Source organism: Corvus hawaiiensis, chromosome 2 (genome assembly GCF_020740725.1).
Source record: "Corvus hawaiiensis isolate bCorHaw1 chromosome 2, bCorHaw1.pri.cur, whole genome shotgun sequence".
Classification (NCBI taxonomy): domain Eukaryota; kingdom Metazoa; phylum Chordata; class Aves; order Passeriformes; family Corvidae; genus Corvus; species Corvus hawaiiensis.
In genome coordinates this window covers 63954853-63968344 of record NC_063214.1, presented here as the reverse complement: position 1 = coordinate 63968344, position 13492 = coordinate 63954853, and positions in this window count along the sequence as shown.

Below are 13492 nucleotides of genomic sequence, written 5' to 3'. Positions count from 1 at the left end.
TTCTTAATATTTGTGTGACACTCATATGCAAAAATAGATTTGTAAAAATATGTAATTTGAGATCTCTGCAGGAGATCATCAAAGTCATAGTCATCATTATGCTTCTGACATTCTCATTCCAATGCATATGTCTTTACAAAAATATACACAGCTTATTCTATAGCCATACTTAATTGAAGGACTCTGTCTTGAAGACAACTTGCTGAATTCACTGCATCATAAAACCATTTTTATAATCATATCTTCTATGGAGATGATTTTGAAAGTTCTTTAAATTTCTCTCTTCTCTTCTAAAGCATTATGGACAGAATGTTTCTAAGTGCCTATTTTAATCTGTTAAATTTAAAGATATTATTCCAGTTTTATATTGGTGTCGAGTTTCATTCTGGTTTTGGTTTTGTCTCTTTTTTAATGTATTGACTTTTTCCTTGGTCTTTGACATGTTTAATCACAGGTCAACTCTACCAGAACCTGGTATTAAGAATAAAGAAAATGCTTCCCTCAAAATTTTTCTAATTCAAGGCCTGACACTCTTTAAGTATTCCTCTTGAATTAAATGTAGCTGCACCTAATTGGAAAGATTTGTAGACTGCAAGCTTAGAATTTTACAGAATTTAACAAGCACAAACAAAAATGATCTTATGCTAATAACATAACTGGACTATCAGCTTTTGTGTATTGAGTCTTACTTGAAATTATTTCACTGCTTTTTGTCAATACCAAGAAATACTAAACAGTATTCCTGGGAGACTGAAAATCTGAATATTTATGAATACGGGGAACAATTATTAAGATAAAAGCATCTCTTTGCTGATCACAGAGTGCTCTCTTCGGGTAAAATAATAAAACAAAATAATGTAGCAACATAAAAAAGGCAGAGCTTGCTGAAGGTCAGAAAATGTGCTTCAGGCATTGAATTTGATAGTGACATCTGTCTGTTTCAAAACAGAATTTAAAAAGGCAGATATTCTACCATGGGGTATATGTATAATAATACCACACATCTTCATAGGTATTAATTAATGTTTTCTTAGTTCTTTAAAAGTGAAATATTAATCAATTTTCTGTAATAATGGATTACTTAATATTCTTGGGAATCCCTGGGTAAATATTTGAATCTTGTTCAGAAAAGTTATTCTAAAATTGCAAGTTAAAGATGTCCATGACTTATCTGGCTCACTCACCTCTGCTGTCTTGAAAAACAGAAGCTGTTTTAGTTTTCTCCTAATATTTTAATAGGCCAAGTAACCATGAGAGGGCTGTTGTGCATACTTAATTTTAAATTTTCCGTTCTGCACCATTTTAGTACATAATGAATACACAGAGCTGTACCAAAGTGATATCACTGATCACTTTTTAATGGTGAGGAGAGTCTGACACAAATACTTTCTCAAAAGGAGTTCATGGTTATTTCTACTGAGTACAGTATGACATTGCTGAACACACACTATTATCGTAGGGCTTCTTTTATGTTTTTTCTTTTCATCTGTTTCTGCCCATCTGACACATTATGTAAGATCCCTTTGCCCTGTTCTTCAGTTTTCCACCATTGTTATTATTACATTAGTTACTACAAAATTGTCTAAGAGTTTAAATCCATCTAGGAAACTTTAAGTTCAGTACATGCAAAAAACTGTCCTCAGATCATTTGTCCACATCTCCTGCCTCCTAAATAGGTGGATACATGTGGGTGAGAGGCTGCTGTGCATTCTGTTGATCATCACAGTTTCTGCATTCTATTTGAGAACTTGTCCTGGACACTGCATTATTAATTATTATGTGGAGAATTATAGTGCCTATTGGTAGGGCAATCAAGTCTACCTCGGACAATAATGTATGGATTTTCCCAGTATTCCTGTAAAAGATATGGCTGTGTTACCCCACCTTACAAATGGGTAGTTGAACCAAAGAAAGGCAGAAAGTTTCTTATTTGGGGTGCCTTATTATATATGTTGACAACACCCTTTTTTTGAATCTTTCATAGAATCACAGAATACGCTGAGTTGGAAGATCCCCACAAAGATCATCAAAGTCCAGCTCCTGACCCTGCACAGCACCATCCCCAACAGTCACACCATGTGCCTGAGAGAATTGTCCAAATACTTCTCGAGCTCTCTCAGGCTGGTGCTGTGACCACTTCCCTGAGGAGCCCATTCCAGTGCTCAGCCATCTTCTGGGTGAAGAACCTTTTCCTGATATCCAACCTAAATCTCCTGTGACACAGCTTCGGGCCATTTTTAGGTCCTGTCACTGGTCAGTAGAGAGAAGACATCAGTGTCTGCCCCTCCGCTTCCCCTCTGTACTTCACTACGGTTCAGCTTGTTGTGTTCCAAGTTCAACAGTTGTGGACTTCAGCTGTTGATACATGAGCTCAGCAAACAACAATTTTGCAAATCATTCCCTGCTGGTTCCCCTGGTAACATGTGAACTATAAGGCAATTTTGTTTGGGCTTTTTTTCTATGTAATTGCTTGATTTGGTCCTCGTGGAAGAAGATAGATCTAGCAAGAGGAAAAAAAATGTTAACATGAACAAACAACATAATTTAAAAGCTTTCTGAACAAATGTTTTCTTCCATTTCCATTCTGCCTGTTGTGTTGATGGATTATTCTTTTTATCAAAAAGCAAAATATTCCATTAAAAGCCATTAGAAGTATTTTATAAATACAGTGTGAAAATAGTTGATATGCTAAATTCATCAGTCATAAATGCATACCCAACCAGCCAGAAATACAGCAACACTCAATAAAAAAGGTGATAAATAGCTAAGAATTTCTTAATCATAACTTCTCTGGAGTTCTTCTTTCAGTCTCTTTTCTGTACTGATGATACTAGAGCTGCAGTTGAAGAACTTCTTTTTCCAGGTAAAAATGGAACTTCTTGTTTAGGAGTAGTTGTGTTTTTAAGAGGGTTATGAAACCACTAATTCTGGAATATCTGCCTCGAATTCAAAGGTAGTTGTTATTTCTTTTTCGATTGCTAGTGGTGTCCTCATTTGTCAAAGGAGTTTCATTTCGGTATAAGGCAGTTTAGAGCTTACACAAAACCCAGCAATAACATCTAATCACCACCACCCAAATATATAGTCAGTATACATATGTCTGTCCAGATGCATGCACATGGCTTCTGGGATATTCCTTATGGATATTGTTTCCTTAGGAGCAAAAAATTTCCCAGGGAGATCATCTCTGTCCTCCACGTGTTGGTGCAAGGTTCTGGTGAAGAGAGACCACAAGACAGTGTTTAGGTTCCACAAAAAAATGTTTATTGGATGAGGCAGAAAGGAGACCTTGTTTCCTTGCAGAAATGATTACGCCAACTGCTATGTCCCACAGCTATTTATAGAACCCATTAAGTTCAGAACACACAACTCCTTTACCTGTTCAAGGATTTAAAAGACACAATTGCTGCCTCATCTCGGCAGGCAGAAAAATCAGGATATAGAAGAGTCCAGGACAGACTTGCCCAGTTACAGCTTAAGCATCTGGTAGCCTGCATTTGATGTGAAAGGATCACTCAGGTGGAGTGTATGCCACTGAAAATCATATAGTATTCTTGACATGTTCATTTTACACTTTCATTGGAGTAATTTAGGGAGAGAGAAGGTCATTTGAAAGTCTGCCTTTCTGTGACCTTCTTCAACAATACATGAAAGAGACTTATGAGTCTTGTCTGACACTTATATGATAAATGAGTAGCTCAAGTATTAATATATTTGAAAATAATTTTGGTTTGGAGTTTCCAGTTGATATATGCAAAACTACTGCAAAATATAATTTAAGGTTTTTTTCATTGGATCTCCTAGAATTTCTTCTCTTTTTTTTTAACCATATGTCAAAAGATCAATATATTTAAATAAAATATTCTGCACAAGCTGCCTCTTTCCATTACAGTGAGCAATACATTAAAGTTTCTAAGAGTTGCTGATCCATCCTGTGGAAGAACAAATTCTTCCAGAAGCAATATGATTTTTTTTTTTATTTATGATCCCAGCAATCTGTCAGTTTGAAAACTATGGAGCCAAGTCAGCAATAAAATTATATAAATATGTACTTATTTCTATATCTGTTTAACATGGCCATTATTTTTTTGTAAGATTTTTCAGATATTAATTCTAAATTGGTTAGAGTCAGGAAATGAGCATGAAAGTAAGAGTAGAAAAAAGGAAGAGAAAGAGGATATAAATGTTTATGAAGCTATGTAGAAAAAAATATGATGGAGAGAAAGTATAGAAGAGCACATGGAGGAAAAGAACACAATATTTCTGGGATAAAGGGAATTTCCTGCTGACCAAGAGCAGCAAAATCTCATATAGGACTCCTGTATGGATTGCTTGACTACATTTAGTAATTTTTTTTTTTTTTTAAATAAAGCAATGTTGACACCTTGATTGCTTTAATTTAAAATGTTCGTTTTCCTTTCCTTAATCTGAAGATCCTTTGCTGTATGTAATCACCCTGTCATATGAAAGTCACAAACTCTGAAGCCACCTCAGTACTTTTCTTTAGCAGAAATCGGTCCAAACTAAACTGATACAGAACAGTTACAATGTTCAAACTGGGCTCCTTTAGACCCACTGAGAGACTGAGAGAAGGTTAACAGGTGTGAGTTGGTATCTTTGTCATAAAATATTTCAGAATCATGTGTAAAAACTAATTCAGAACTAAATATAAGGAAGAGTATGAAATAAAATGTCTTGTGAATAGAATGTTTCTTGTATTCATTTACACTTAAAGATGTTCTGAAAAGGAAATATACACTCTGCTTTTAACCATGGTCCTGCTTTTATGATTGATATAGAGGAAAAACAAAACAAAACAAATAACCCAAATAAGTTGTCTGGAAAGAGGAATGTTAGTCATGGATTAAAATGAAAGCTATGACTTCTAGCACATTTCTTTATGCTGTTTTTATACCAGTTTTGGATTCCTAATCTTTCAGGTGAATGGGAAAGGAATTAAAAAAAAAATCTAGATTTTATTTGTAATAGATTATTCACACAATGTTCTCAGTGATACACAGTCATGTCTTGCACCCAAGAAGAAAAGTAGAGTTCCTTGAATAAGTTTCCTGCCAGTGTGACCTATTACAAATATCTATTACATTAACTGTCTGAAAACACTGGTAATTTTCTACGTAAGAGAAAGTTATATAGTTGAAGATGGTATTTGGAATCTTAGAATATTTGCCTGAGGGTAGATCTCATCTTAAGATAAATATACAGGTAGAGCAACATGTTTTTTTTCCCTCAGTCAATAAGTGTGTATTTCCATAAAGTCAAGGGCACTGAAACATTGGGTCTATACCCTAAAGATCATAGGCAGTTTGGAGCTCTTAGACTACAGCCTGGATGCCAGTACTGTGCAATTATGGGAAAAGGTATTGTTAGTCTAGCCAGGTCCTTTGGCTCTGCCTGTGAGCAACACCAAGGAAAAGTGCTGCAGACCTCCCAGGGGTGATCTATCACTTCACAGTTATTTCTACTACCCACTGTAGTTAAGTCTAGCTCATGACCTAAAGTATGAGGACTTTCCCTCTGTCTTTTTTTTCTCCCCCCCAGTTGCTTGTATCTATGTATTTTAACACTAGGAGGTACTATTGGGATCATCTAGTCTGAAATTTTTCTTAAACCAAAAGACCTGCAGGTGTCAAGCCATGGTTACTTCTAGTCAAAGCAAAATGCTTAGAAACACTTTCAAGCTTGAAAGAAGTTAGATGAAATGGAGAATGTACAGTCTGCTCTAACTTTTTTCTACAAGACTGAATGATAACTCTCATGTAATCATTTCTGATGTCAGTGTTGGGTTTCTGATTGATAGCGTTTCTTACTTGGCAAATGGAAGAGCCTACTATTATCAGGACTATTTTGGGATTTTTTTAGGTGCTTTAATACTGTGAACAAGTCATCTTTCATATTGCACTAAAATAACCTGAGAAGACCAGCTTTCTATATTCCTTCTCAGTGAGGCAGACCTTCTGAAAATATCATTAAACTGATCCATCAACTTGTAGAATGGATGAACAGTTTGTGTAAAAAGAAATCCCAAAGTAATCATTTAATTTCTACACATTTTGCATTGCTAAACACATTTCTACACTGCTTGCCCAGCCACACTGTAAGGAGAATGCATGTGTGATGTATGGACAGACTGGGGAATGAGACGCTGGAGAGCAGTGCTGCAAAATGGCACCTGGGGGTCCTGGTCAGTTGCAAGCTGAATATGAGTGAGCAGTGGCCTGGTGGCCAGCAGGGCCAACCCTGTCCTGGGGGGCATCAGGCACAGCATCGCCAGCCAGGCAAGGGAGGGGATTGTCCCGCTCTGTTCTGCACTTGGGCAGCCTCACCTTGAGTCCTGGGGGCAGTTTTGGGTGCCACAATGTAAGAAAGATATAAAGCTATTAGATACCATCCAAAGGAGGGAAAAAAAGATGGTGAAGTGCCTTGAAGGGAAGCCACATGAGGAGCATCTGAGGTCACTTGGTCTGTTCAGCCTGGAGAAGAGGAGCTGAGGGGAGACCTCATTGCAGTCTGCAGCTTCCTCCTGAGGGGAGGAGGAGGAGGGGCAGGCATTGATCTCTTCTCTGTGGTGACCAGCGACAGGACCCAAGCAAAAGGCATGAAGCTGAGGCAGAGGTAGGTTTAGGTTGGATATCAGGTAAAAGGTTCTTCAGCCAGAGGGTGTTTGGGCACTGGAACAGGCTCCCCAGGGAAGTGGTCACAGCACCAAGCCTGACAGAGTTCAAGAAGTATTTGGACAATGCTCTCATGTGCATGATGTGACTCCTGGAGTGTCCAGTGGAGGGCCAGGAGTTGGACTCAATGATCCTTGTGGGTCTCTTCCAACTCAGCGTATTCTGTGATTCTCTGACTGTGTCAACAAATAAACCTGCTTAAACAATGGATTAATTTTAAATACAATTCTTTAACAAATATAGCTAGGAAAAAACTTCTGTCAGCCAGATCATTGGTGGTAGAAGCTGGTATGTTTTCTCTGTAGTTCTAGGGTGATATACACCACCCTGGGGATCATTCCCACCTGATTTCCATGTTTGCACAGAATTCTTGAAAGTTTAAGACTATGTAATGTTTAATGATTAACCAAATCAAACACAAATCACGTGGGCATCACTGCATCACTAGACTCTATTCTCACACAACATAAACTGTGTAAACTTCATTTATCATGCAGTGAAAGTACAAGTCTGTGAGTGCTGCTGACAGAATGGTAATATGTTTGAATGCAGACGTTCTCTAATCAAACAGTGGAGAAACCCTGGGGAAAAAATTAGATTGAACATTTTCCATTTCAAACTGTTTTTATACACTTGTCTCACAGAATACCACATGAGGATGGGAGCCCTTAGAATTTATTATTATTGCAAATACTATTACAGATGTTTTCAAAAAGCCAGAAATGTTATGGCTGAGTATAATGTGAAAATGACCCTTTCCTCATTCTATGCCTAAATTTCTAATTGACACTTTTCAGTCACAATAAATTAAAATTGCTAAATCCATTACTGATTCATGGACTTCATTATTTATCTTTTGCCATTTGCATTTATGGGGAAAAAGGAATCTGTTTTTCTGTACATATTAACCTAATTTAGCCAACTAGCCAGAAATTAATTTGTTATAGTCATAAAACCTTGACAATGAACCAAGAATAGAATGTTCCGATCTCACTTGTTTTAATGGCATAGACCTGCAACTTTTAGTACTGTCAAAATACAGCTGGAGAAAAATTAAACCATAACAAATGCATTACATACCTTTTAAAGAGATAATTCTTTCAGGATGGATGCTAAAACTCATTGATATTGTGCATCCTGGCCTTAAAAATTTTTTGATTTAATGGTTTTCTTGGTAAGGCACTTAACTGACTAATTTTTCTGTAGGTGATCACCTCCCTGCAAGTGCTGATAGACACTTCCTAAAGACATGTACTATTGGCTTGGCACTGCGATAAGAAAGGAAGGGTTTTATAAAGTTTTCAGGCAGAACTGCTAATACATGGAGTTACAAAATGCACCATTCAATGTTGGTGTACTTCCGCATAGTAAAAGGCCCTCCCAAACGCATTAAACATTGGTCTTCCTGTTTAGTTTCTTCTTTTGGCAGTCTGCACTCTCGTTCTTGCACATTTGTGTAATCATTCACCCTTTGCCCAGATACACTTAAATATAGTCTAAATCTTTTTGGTAATGCAACTACAAACAAATATCCTCAATCTCTTTTGAAGGAAGGGTTATATCTAGCAGCAGATGGAAACTGAATCCAGGCCTGAAAGGGTTTTGAAATATTTTTTAACAATGAAGAACTAATAGAAATCTGAATGACACTCGTTCATGAAACAATGAGTGAATTGTCAGTCCTATTCTTTTGGGAAGTTAGAACCAGAGAGTACATTCACTTTTCATATTTGATAAAGGAAAAATCACGCTTCTATTGTGAACTCTATGGAAGAATAAAATAAATCCACTTTGTGCTCTCAAAAAGCACAATTCTTCTATTCTTCTTACGTAATACCAAGTTATATTTAAGCTGTTAACAGCCTCCTTTTCAGCGGATCAGGAGTGAATTATATTTTGGAAGCCCACAATAACTTCCTGTAGTTAAGCTATTGGTTTGGAATCTACTGGAAATGGAAATTTCATAACGGAAAACTCCATGAAGCTCACTTGTCATAGAAGTTCTCCTATGGAGAATGAAAAACATTGATGGGCTACCAGAAACATGTAGGAGTTTAATGTTTTGCCACACTGAGCACCAAAATGTTAAGGAGTCAAGTGATGCGATGCAGCAGGAATGCTGAGAGATTTCTGCTTGCTCTTATCCCAAGTCTTTGCCTTCATTTTGTCAATAAAACATACATTTGCCAATGATGACACAGCTTTAACACTTAAAATGTGTTATTTAACAAAAAAAGTCCCAAATAAGCTCATATTCTTAAAAGCTGTGATGTGTTTTATCCTCTTTTTGTGTAGCTTAGAAATTAAAAATCTAGGACAGATTTACAATGTAGTGTATATTCCATTTACGAGTACAATTGTGATTTAGAATTATTTCTCATTAATTCCACTATACATTACTGCAGAACTTGTTTCTATCTTTTTTTGTTTATGTCAAGTTTTTTTTATCCTAGCCTGCAGACTTCTCAGCATGGTTCATATAATACTGATGGCTGAAGATTTGTTTTGTTTTGTTTTTGCCTCTTTGCAAAAGATGTAAAGATGTTCTGGAAGCTAGTTACCCAGGCTGTTAGAAAGTATATTGTTCACTTATATTTGTATTAGTAGTAATAGTAGTAGTATTAAGCATATAATAATTCACACCACATCCTTGTGTACTGGGGTCACTGACTATAAGCTGGCAATATTTCACGATCGGTTTGGGATCAGCCAGACTTTCTAAGAATGAGGTCTTGTTGTAATATGAAAGATGTTTTCAAAATGAGAGATATTTTGAAGACTCAGAACACACAGAATTATTTAACTGTATTCCTTCCTAATGTTTTCCAAGAAGATTCATAAGTAAATAAAAAGACAAGAGGATCTCATCTTATACAGCTCTGTTGTTCAAGTTACTTTAAATTTCCTTGGAAATTACAATTGGAAGTTATCTCAGGTAACTTTAAAACTAGAGAGTCTCTTTAATAATAGCATCTAGTACAGTGCAACAGATTTTGTAAAAATGTACTGAAAGATACACAGAAATTATGACATTGAGAGAACTTTTGGATAATAGGAATAATCCAGAATTCTGGAACATGACAGGTAAAGCATTGTTTCTTTTTATAAATTTTCTTTAAGGTTCTGTATTAGGACTAAATCTAGATGGGAATATTTATAGCAAAAGTTCCAATAGAGAACAAATCATACAGAAATGTCTCCTTTTTTTCCCCAAAGATAATTCTGTCATCTGTTTTAAAAAAAATTCTGTTTGATAGGTTCCATTTAGGCAGAAATTAAATTAATTAGTGAAGCACAGTTGAAACTATTCAAGTTTCTTTCCTGTCAATTGCCTTTTATTATGAATATTTTTCATCAGATTATCTGAGTAGTAAAAACAAAATTAAAATAAAATAAAAACTGTGAGATCCATTCCCCGATTTAATCACAATGAAACAAATAAAGTTAATTCACCAATCTAGGTCCCAGTAAACTGGGATGTGTGTTGAATCTTATCTTACCCCAGCTTCTGGCTGCAATATTAATCAATGCATAGGAATTGCATTGAAATGAATTGTATTCCCAATATCTTTTATAATTTTTTACAGGGCACTTCCAGAGTTTCCGAATGGCTTTAAAAGAGGGAGAAAAACTGCTATTCTGCAATGAGGAATCAGCAAATGGATTTGACAATGACTGGCTGAGGAAAGTGTGGATGAAATGGAATTCAAGACAATGACTGAGATGATGTTTTAATAATTATTTTAACCTTCCTTTTCTCAAAAGTATTACTTTTTTTCTTGCTTTTTTTACCATTGCTGAATTCAACAGGAAGAGAGTCAACTGAGTTCAGTGGGTTCTGCAGAAGTAAATGTGGAAAAAGGTGTCTTAAGTTAGAAGAGCTGAGGAAAAGTCATAAATGTAAGTTATTCTGAAGGAGGATCTAGAAAAAAATGAAATTGGAAAGAATAAAAGTGGAATCAACTGATTTAATTGCCTGAAGCAGCAAAGAAGTATGGGGGGAAACATATGAGACCCTGTATGAGGTATGAGAGACAGATTGTATAAAACATGGTTTGCAAAAACCATAGATGATCTTAAATCTCTAGCAAAGCTTAAGTCAAAGCAGTGAAAATACTTAATGTGCATACCTGATGTCTTCCAAGGGAGCAGAGAGAAGAGCAAGACTACTAAACTATGTTTCAGATAACTAACCAGTTGTATGCAGTTGCTTGTTAATTAACATTTTGATTTTTGGATAAACTTCTGTGAATTTAGGAAGAAGAATCAACTCAGCACAGCAAGTCATCCTAGGAACATTGTACTTGTGTCTGTTCAAAACATGTAAGATGGATGTTCTTCAAGCTCAGGCACAGACTGCATGTGAATATATACAATACATAATACATAATATGATGCATTATGTAGTACATATATCCATATATAACCTGACATTGCAGCAGTATTTCCTTTGAATATTTTTCATATTCTACCTCCAACATGGATTGCCACTTTCAGATTGTGCTTAAATCTGTCCAATATGTTTACCTTTAATAAGATTTACTTTTTATATAATTCTGGCATCAAAACTCCTAATAAATCAAAGTGTCTGAGAATGACTCTGAGAATAAACAGTCTCTGAAGGAAAAGTTTATGCTACAAAGTTTCAATTTCTTGAAATCCCTCTCATATTTTGGTAATTTGCCTGACATTTGACCGTGTATTTCTAGTCTGGCATGTGCTTAAATGCCTTCTTAAATTTGTATCTTCAAATGTATACCTCATCCAATACCCATGGCCATGCAAAATCTGTTTCTTTGTTTCCTCTTTTTAAAAATTATTTTTCTGCTCTTCACAAATATAACCTCTCCTTTATGTTGTTGTAGCAATTCTCTTGACTACAGCCACACTTTCCGCTTTTCATGAAGGAAGTCAGAGAGCACCAGGCTCTTATACTGCCTATTACATCCTCCTATTGTGCTTACAATTAATATAATTTAAATTTAACAACACATCCATAATTCCCCAGTCTAACAGATGGTCCCCAAAGCTAACAGATGTCATCTTATTTATTCACTACCTGATATAATATTTGTGACATAATGATTAGCTTCTGTGCAAATAACTTTGATGCCAAAAACAGAGAATAAAGATTTAACAATAGGAAGAAGAAAAACCCTACACCCACAAATATATTATTTCATCATAGAATCATAGAATGGACACGAGCCGGCAATGTGCGCTTACAGCCAAGAAAGCCAATATTTTCCAGTGCTCTCCTGTGAGGAAAGGCTGAGAGATCCAGGTTTATTCAGCCTGGAGAAGACAAGGCTTCTGTGTGACCTAATTGAAGCCTTCCAGTACCTGAAGAGAGCCTATGAGAGAGATGGAGAGAGACTGTTTACAAGAGCATGTATGGTAGGACAAGGGAGAGTAGCTTCAAACTGAAACAAAGTAGGTTTATGTTGGATATTAGGCAGAATTTTTTTGCTGTGGCAGTGGTGAGGTACTGGTACAGGTTGCCCACATAAATTGTGGATGCTCCATCCCTGGCAGTGTTCAAGGCCAGGTTGGATGGGGCTCTGAGCAACCTGGTCTAGTGAAAGGTGTCCCTGCCCATGGCAGAGAGGTTGGAACTAGATGGTTCTTCTGCATGTATATTAAAGACTAAGAACTGATTCAGGGACTTGTTCTAGTTTAGACAACTCATGCCAGCACATCATGATAGTTAAGTCCTGTTGAATTAAAAGCTTCAACTTTACTGAAAGGAGGGATAAAAATGAAGCAAAAAAAGAATTGAAAATACAAAGGAGAAATAAGTTGTCAAGGATGCTTTTCTTTTCTTCTGTTCCACTTGTCTTTGGGATTCATTTTCAGAGCTAATTTTAGCAAGTCACTTTAAATTACAATTATTTAAAATGTTCAGTATGTATATAGTACTTTTAAAGTGCAGTCATTTGGAAGTGATTTTCTTTGAAACTATGGACAAAACCAGAAAGAATGTATTTTTAAGGAGAAAAATTATATTTTTATATATATGTATATAAAAATACTAAATATTTATTTAATGTTCAAACTCACATCATTTGTTCTGCAAAGATTTCTGCCCTTGATGAAACTCTCCTGGGTAGTTATGGGACTGAACAAGAAATGCCAAATCCGTATGCAATAAGATGGCAATGACTTTTTTTTTATCAGTTGGATTAAATATTACTCAAAAAACTCTTGTACGGAAGTTATGTTTCTGCTGTTTAGGATAAATTTATTTTCTGAAGAAAAGAATTATGATGTCTTATTTTCTTATTATTTTCATTTATTTATTTTTGCATTTACCCAAAGAATATTACTTCTAAGAAAGGGATGATCAAAGGGGTGATTTCATTTATTAGTGAAAGGGATGGGTGGGATTAAATTTTCTTGTCCTGTAAAGTCTTACCTGCTTTCTATTTGCCTGTTGAATGTTCTCTGGTCTGGGGCCTGAGATTGTCATGTTTTTCATTAAAGAAACTTGCAATTTTGGAGAAACACTGGATTATCCTACACAATGTGCCCAGAGAGACATCAAATCCCTCTGAGTAGATTTAGGAATAAATTCGTGAGGTAAACCTTCTTTAAGTAGGAATTTGTGGTTGGAGATTGCAGACATAGCACCATAGGTACTGATATAGAATAATGCAACAACATAAAGATGAAACTACTATAACACAATTTAATGTGGATGGCACCATTTGGCTTGGAAAGATCCAGATCCCTTAATGGCTTAACTAACTCCTTCTTGGATTTTTTTCTTTCTCTGGCTCTATTAATCTAATAATTTTTGG